Genomic DNA, 8,111 nt, shown 5'->3' with positions numbered 1-8,111 from the left:
GTGTAGGGTTTCTTGTATGTGAATATTGCTTCTTTAATCAAGGCATTTAAGGTTTCTATGTTTAGCAGGTAATTGTGTAAGAAACCATTGGTAGTATTGGAAAAAAATATTGCTGATTTGATGTAGTGGAAAGGTTCCTTCTGCTTAGCTAGTAGGGTCCTTCCCTGAGAGGTCTTACAATCCAGGTTGTACTCCTTATATAGTCTAACACTTCCCTCCAAATTCAAGTATAAAGTAACATTTTATGGGGTACGGTACATGTTATACATAGAATACATCCAGTTTGGCACCCATGTTAGGGCCTTGACTCACAAGATGTCAAGGCCAAAGTTGACATCACATCATTTTGTTATACCTAATCATTGTTAGACATGCTTCTGTTGGCATTTCATTGATTTTTGGCTATCGCACTTCAGCAGGACCATATTTTTCTCCATTATTATATATGCAAATTAAAATCCCACACCACTACAGAATCCTTTTACCCATGGGAATCCTCCTTTTGCCAGCTAAGCTGGCTTTCAGATGCATTGCTTTTTCTGCATTTAGATACCCAGTTACATATGCAATTGCACTTACTGCATGTACAAATTGTGCAGCTGAGTGTGCATTTTACATATGCAATTGAGCAGATGGCTCTTTTTTGAAATTGTGCTCTCAGGGCCAAAATACCCAAACCTGGGTGCCTAAATTCAGGCATCTAAGACTATACTTCAAACCCTAAAACTATGGAACAAACAATATTTTTCAGAAATGAGGGGCACACACACCTTCTATCAGCTTCAGTGGTAACCACAAGTACTTAGCCCTTCTTAAAATCACATCATTCATTTAGGTGCCTAAATATGAGTACAGGTGCTTGACTTCAGGCACACAAGTTGGAAAAAATATAGTTAGTTCCACTCTCTTGTAGCATAGGCAAAGACTAGTATAAAATATCACTTTTCTGTAACATAGTAAATCTGAATGTGCAAGTAAAAGGTTATCTTACAGGCTAAGCACAGACAATTAAAAAGCCCGAGGCTGAATTGATTCAATCTTCTCAGGTTAGACTATGTAGATTAAACTAATGAAAAAGTGAACAGACATTTACTTGTGAATCCAGAAACATGATCACATGCCTGCAGTGGCTCAGGCCAGAAGCTGCGGGGTGCTAGTGCACTCCTCCCTGCTGGACTGGAGCAGACTGCTTGGACCAAGTGTAGCCTGCCCACAATGCAAGGGGTGGGGTTGCAGGGGAGATGCAAAGCATTCTGGGATGCTGAAGGACTCTGAGTTGATCTGGAGTTGACAGAAGTTCAATAAACTGATTTAACCTAAAATCAGTTAAGTCTGATACTACATCCATCCAGGTTTATCTTAAACTGGTCTTAGCCATTTTGAAAACTGTTTATGTGCACTGAACTTCAGTTGCATTACAGATTTTAACTGGTTTCCAATCATTTATACTGATTTATGTGTAATTTCTGCCCCTAACCACAGAGCCAAAAGTCTAAGAGGCTGGTCAGTGCTGTTGAAACTTGTGACAGCTCCAATGAAGTCATCCATTAACAGAGCCATGACAATTCAGGGCAGCTGTGACAATTTTCAAGAAACAAAGATTTGAGCCTGAATGCTGAAGGGCAGTTAGTTTAAGTTTTCATTGTCTTTTTAAGACATTAGAAGCTCTTGAGACATAGTGGTCTTTATTTATAAAGAAATGTCATGAGAGCATGTCAGGTTCTTGTCTTTTCTTTTACAGTAATGATGTTTTAAGGCAGTGATTCCCAACCCTGGCTCGCAGGGGCAATGCCAGCGGCGCCACACAGAAAAGATGAGCTGCACCATGTACCGGAAGCTCCCTCGCCCCCACCCCTCGTCCTCCACTGCCTCCTCACTCCACTCCCAGCAGTGGGGCATGGGAAAAAAAGATTGGGAACCACTGTATTGAGTTCCTGATGCTTTTTCCAGATGGTCAAATATTAGTTATTTGTTGACATCAGTGAGATTTTTTTTTTCATAAGTTTATTGCAAGGCCATAGCTGGTAATTGAAATGTGTACAAAAACTGACCCATTTGTTGTATCCTGTGTACAAAAATATCCCTGATTTCCCAAACTGGACTCAGCGTTATACATAGCAGTATCACTACTACCGGAAGAGTCAGCACCTTCTATTATTGCATTCACAGTACCAGGTAGTAAACTTGTAGTAAAAATAGAGGGTTGTGCTCAGTATAGGTTCAGCTAGATATGTAGTACTACGTTAATGAGAGATCTGATGGAAAGCAGATCAGAGAAAATACTATCTTACAGAAATCAAAGTTTCTATTCTGTACTGCAGTGTAGGTGGTATATACCTATCTATACCACTGTTACTCCAACTATGAAACATAATAATGGACAGTCCTATTTTGGAGAGGTTTATTGATTTCAGATATCCTGCTTGTCCATCTGACTTTAAATTAAAAATATGCAGTCCATTATGTGAAAACAATAAATGCAGCATAGCTGTACTTTAGGTCTGAATGTTTCAGAGGTCCTGTAGCACATTGTTTATTAGTGTTATAGATAGCAGCCTATTTCTTTTTCTTCAGGTTGCAAAAGGTTTTGGTGATGTGCAGGATAGGAAGCACTGCTTCTTCCAGCCAAATCATGTCTGTTTTTAACTATTTATGAACACACTCACAGCTAGATTACCAGAACTCTATAAAAGCTATTTTGACCTCAGAGCTTCAACTGCAGAAATCCTGAACCTTCACAAGTGATACTCAGGGAGCTGAGCTTTGGACTAATAGTTGTATACAATGGCAAGCGCTCTGGTGTCTCAACTGAGCACCCCAAATTGGTGGATACTTTTGGGGCAGATCCAAAAGTGGTGCCCACTGGTACAGTTATACCCCCTTCCCACTTTTTGACCGCACAGCAGGAGCAACAGCTGAGGACTTTTTTAAGTCCCCAAAGAAGACAACAATTTCTCCCTTCCTTCCCCTCCATCCTCAGAGGCACATCCCCTTCTTCCAGGTCCCCCAACCCCAGCCTGCTGCTGCCTTTATCTGCATTGTTCCAGGGCAAGCGGCGCTCCTGCCCCACTTTAGCCAGGCCACAAGCAGTCAGACTTCACCCACCTGTGGATTTTCTTCATTTTTCAAGGCTTGTTTTTTTTCCCCATGCTTTCCATTTTTTTAATCTTTCCACCTTTTCCTACTAAAGTAACTAAATGGAAAAACTGGGGAAAAAACTGGTTTCAACCCCCTGCCCCCAAATGTCCATATGTTTGGATTCCATGCTGGTCAACAAAAACACAGAAAATTTGGATTATAACATTTTTAACAAACATATTCTTATTTGAAAGGGACCATTTTCCTTTGGAAGAACATTTTATATAGAACAGTATATATGTAGTTTCTTGGGTAGATTATCAGTTGAGCCATTCAGTGATCAGAAGAAAGAAAGAATTTGGCTGTAAATTAGCCAGCTGAGAATACTTCCAGCTGGGGTAACTGTAAACTGGAGTTAAGCCAGTACAGACAGTCTTGGTGCCAGCTGCCTCCATACCATTGCAATGTGGGCCATGTACTGCGGGCAGAGAGGGAATGACAAGGAGCCACGTTATGCTTGACCGAGCCTCAGCAATTGTGAGTTAGAGAAACCCCAGGGCTGCTCTAATTCAGAACTGAGCCAACACAGCCTGGTCCCTTAATATCACGAGACTGTATACAACTCTCTGGGTGTGTTTACACGAGACACTTAACTTCACAGTAGCATAGTTTACTGTGCAGTAAGCATGTGTGTCTACATGCATGCACGCTTATTGTGCAGTAAAAACCCTTAATTGCGAGTAACTTTGATACCTGCAAATGCAGATGTCAAAGTTACTCACAATTAGTTACTGCACAATAATGCATGTGTAGATATAATGTAGGAGCAAATTTGCTCCTGGGTCAGCACTGCCACTAGGCAGCTGACCTGAGGCTAGCCCCAGGGCTCTGGGCTGGGAACCTCTCCTGCCCCAGGCCTGGATTGCCTCTATGGCAGCCTCTGCCTCAGGTCTTTAAAAGCCTGTATGCATTTTGAGCCCTAGGACACATCAGGAGAGTGACTGAGGCCACTCCAGCCCACTGTGTCCCCCTGAGCAAGCTGCAGACTAGCCTCACTAACTTGCCTGAACCCTGGCACTGCTGCCTGGCACCACAGTACCGTGTGGCTGCCAGGCCTGCTCCGGGCCCCAGGCCCAGCCATGTAGCTGCCAGCCCCCAGGCCCAGCTGCAGGTAGCTTCCCCAGTGGGGGAAGGTGTAGGATCCCCAATGGCATCCTCCTCACCAGCACTCATGATCACATCCATGCCTGCCACCTGGACCCCAGCTGGTCACAGGAGGAAACTCATGGCACTGTGTAGTGAAGCCGAGATGCAGAGCCAGTTTAAGCAGGGTGGGTGCTCCAATACCCATGTCTATCATGCTGGATGCAGGGCTGTCAGGCTGGATGCAGGAGCACAGAAACAACCAGACAGCACAGCATAAAGGTCAAGGCCTTGTGGGCACAGTGGTTGGCCATCACCAACCATAATTGTCAGTTGGGGAGTGCCCAAAAGTCCATGCCCTTTGTATGGCAACTGATGAACATCCCTGTGCCCTGGGACCCAGGCCTCAGCCATGCCTCAGCAGTATGGGTGGCAGGAGACAGTGCAAAACTACATTTTAGAGACCTTTGATATTATGATATGGAAAAAAATATCAGTAAAATACTGCAAAACAGACACAGATATGTAGAGGGACTTCTTCCTTGTGGGATAACACCGCAGCTTAACCCCGTGTTTAGAACATTTTCTGGTAATTAACACACATTTCTAAGTAATAATAATAAAATAAAACAGATATACCTTAAACCTGAATTTAATAAATAGAGGGGAGTTGGAAATGAAAAGAATCAGGTAAATTCAGGTTTAAGGTATATCAGTGAAATACTGCAAATACCATTGTTTAATTCACTAAACTATAACATTTGTCAATCATATGAACCTTAGCAACAGCAATGTTAGGAACATGCAGTGAACATAACTTCACAGGCCTATTAAGTAGTGTTCTACCTTTCATATCAGAATTATTAAATGGCACTATACTTGGATTGAGGCCTTTATTTTCCTTTCACCTCTCCTCTTTGTACATGGAATCTCACTGTATTCTCCAAAGGAAATCATATTGTGCGTCTATAAACTGAAGATTATAAATTATATTCAAAAATGGGATGAGCTAGCAGAAGCCTATGTAAACTGGAATGCTTAAATTATTGGGCAATTTTGAAAAGCAGGCTTTTGAAAGCATTGAGAAGGCTAATGACAAAAATTGCCTCTCTTTTCATCTTTGAATATGAAAGCTCACCTTGCATGTTGTGGTATGCAAGGACTTTTATTTGCAGAATAATCTGTTATGCTAAAAAGTAAAACAGTCTATGGAGAAATGTCATTGAATTGAGCCAATATCAATGATTCAGGATAAGTGAATCTAAGGAGATGAAGCATGTTTAATGTAATTACACATCCACTTCTTGTGATGTACGACCATGTGAAGCATTACTAATCCCCAAACAGATACCTGCAGGGAGGACTATCAAGAACAGCTGTTTGGACAACAAGAAATGAACCACATGAACTCACAGTTCTGCAGGCATTTGACTGAGTGACTCTGGGAGTCAGATTTTGTCCACTAAGTGCGGGATTTATACGGAACTAGACAGTGTTCCATACGGAAGTACATTAGTTTTTCACATAAATCACATAGCCAACTCATTTATTATAACCTTCAATATTTCCATTATGAGATAGAACTTCCAAAGCGAATAATGATGTTGCTAACTCAGCATATGGAATTTGTTGTCATAGTCATTTTGGCTTTCTATTTCCAAAGCATAAGCCTTTATGTTTCAACAGTAGTATCAATTGCACGCTAATGTATTTCATACATTTATTATGCATTTGGGAGTTAATAAATGAGAGAGATAATAATGGAAGCAGTCTCTTTCCTTCTGGCATATTCAAGAAATCTCCCACATTGCAGGTGTTGAAATGATGAAGTTATCAACGGAACTGTTTACATACAGGACATCTAATTACAAGAGCCTATAAGCTCTTTACCATCCTATTACATTACTTTAATAACTTATATTTTATTCATACCTATTTGTTAGGTTTATAACAGGTTTATAACACTTATTAATGAGCACATGCTTAACTTTAAGTCTTACAAACAATTTGAAGAATTAGAATTACTTTTGTGATTTTTTTTTAAAGCGCAAAATAAAATAAACACATTGCAAAAAGCCAACTCCTAAGCATGATAACAGGTACAAAAAGATTGACAGAATAGTTGAAGTAAATATTCTTATCATGTATTTTCCAATGTTTAGAACAGAATTACTTGCACATAAAGGGGTACACATGCATAAGTTACTTTGACCAAAACAATCCAACAATGCATGACTCAAATATGGTACCTTATTTCCAAAGGCTTGGATCTGTGGTCTTGTTGCCAGTTCACATGTACAAAACACATGGAAACTGCTGTAAACTTGGCAGTGACCAGTGAAGAATTCACTCCAGTAGCCTTGTGGGTAGATACTGGGCTAATGGGTCGGCAGTACAAAATCCTAAGATGGAGCAGCCATAAACTTCCTCATTGGCGCATCTAAACGAGACGCTTACTGCATATTTGCCTAATAACACTGCACAGTAGCACGTCATGGCAAAAACCATACTAATAGCCTTCTGCACAGTGTTATTAGGCTAATGTACAGTAAGCATCACTCAGTAAGTGCACGCTGGCTCTACTGAACAGTAACTCTAGGTACTGCGTATTTAGTTAGTACTTTATAAACAAGTATGAAACTAAATGTGCAGTATCTAAAGCACATTAATGAACGTGTAGATATGTCCTATGTGTCTTTTCCATTTCTAAGAGCAATCCTTTTTCACTGTATGTATAAAGCTGTGAAGGATATCTTTTAAAATAATTTTGCATTTGAGATCAAGTAGACTCCAGAGTGAATTCAATAATCTGTTGCCTTTACAAACTCTTACCAGTTTCTATAAACTGAATAAGACAAGATATAGAATATGAAATCCACTAGATAATCATTAGCATATAATAATCCACTGGCATTATTTGTATTTCCATGAACTACATGGCAGATTATTCGTAAAACTGAATACAGAAAGCCGATCAAGTGGCTTCTTATTGATGATAAGCAATCTTTATTTTCCAGGGAGGTGAACACCTCATTAACCATTACCAGTATTAGCTGCTGTTAGAGAGAGACTTAATTTCTTTAGCCTTCTGCAGCTTAACTTTTTTCCTATACTGAAATGTTAACATAGTTTAATACCTACCTCTAGGAATAAAACCAGTTGGGTTTTAGTCTGGCAAGAAGATGGACACAAAGCAATCTGGAGATGTGTCACTTGCCACTCAAAAAAATATTACTAGTGCTCAGCTGGAACAAGAAGGAACAATCCATTTGGACTTTCTCTGTGTACTCTATACAGTCAAGGCTGCCTGTAGAGAAGGTAGATTAAGCATAGGCTCTTCAGTTCTTCCTTTTCACTGCTGAAACCAAGATCATCCAGTAAACTGTTTCCCCCAACATAGTTTCTCATGAGGATGTCCACAATCTTCTAGAATTATTTAGACCTGTCTGTAGTTAAGTTTCATCTTTATGGATTACTTAAGGCAAGTGGTATTCCTGGAAAGCTTTAGCAGTGACTCAACAAACCATCTTTTAGTGTTGAAATAATATGTAGTATCTTCTAATTACAGGGTGCATCTACATGTGCAATTAATGCAACTAAATAAACTCTGGCACAATTTGCACCAGAGTAAATTAATCTGAGTGTCACCATCTACACATACATTTAATCTAATTTACTCCCATATTGGATAGTACTTGTATCTGACAGGACTATCCTACAGTGGAGTAAATTGACGTACTTCAGCCTAATAGCAGTGGTGATTCTTTACTGTGGAGCAGATCAGTCTACTCATAGTTTCATAGTTTTGTAGTTAGTAGGGTCGGAAGGGACCTGAGCAGATCATCAAGTCCGACCCCCTGCCATGGCAGGAAAGAGTCCTGGGGTCAAAC

This window comes from Crocodylus porosus, unplaced genomic scaffold (genome assembly GCF_001723895.1).
Source record: "Crocodylus porosus isolate Cpor-Errol unplaced genomic scaffold, CroPor_comp1, whole genome shotgun sequence".
Lineage (NCBI taxonomy): Eukaryota > Metazoa > Chordata > Crocodylia > Crocodylidae > Crocodylus > Crocodylus porosus.
The sequence above is the reverse complement of the archived record's forward strand: the minus strand, read 5'-3'. Positions refer to the sequence as shown.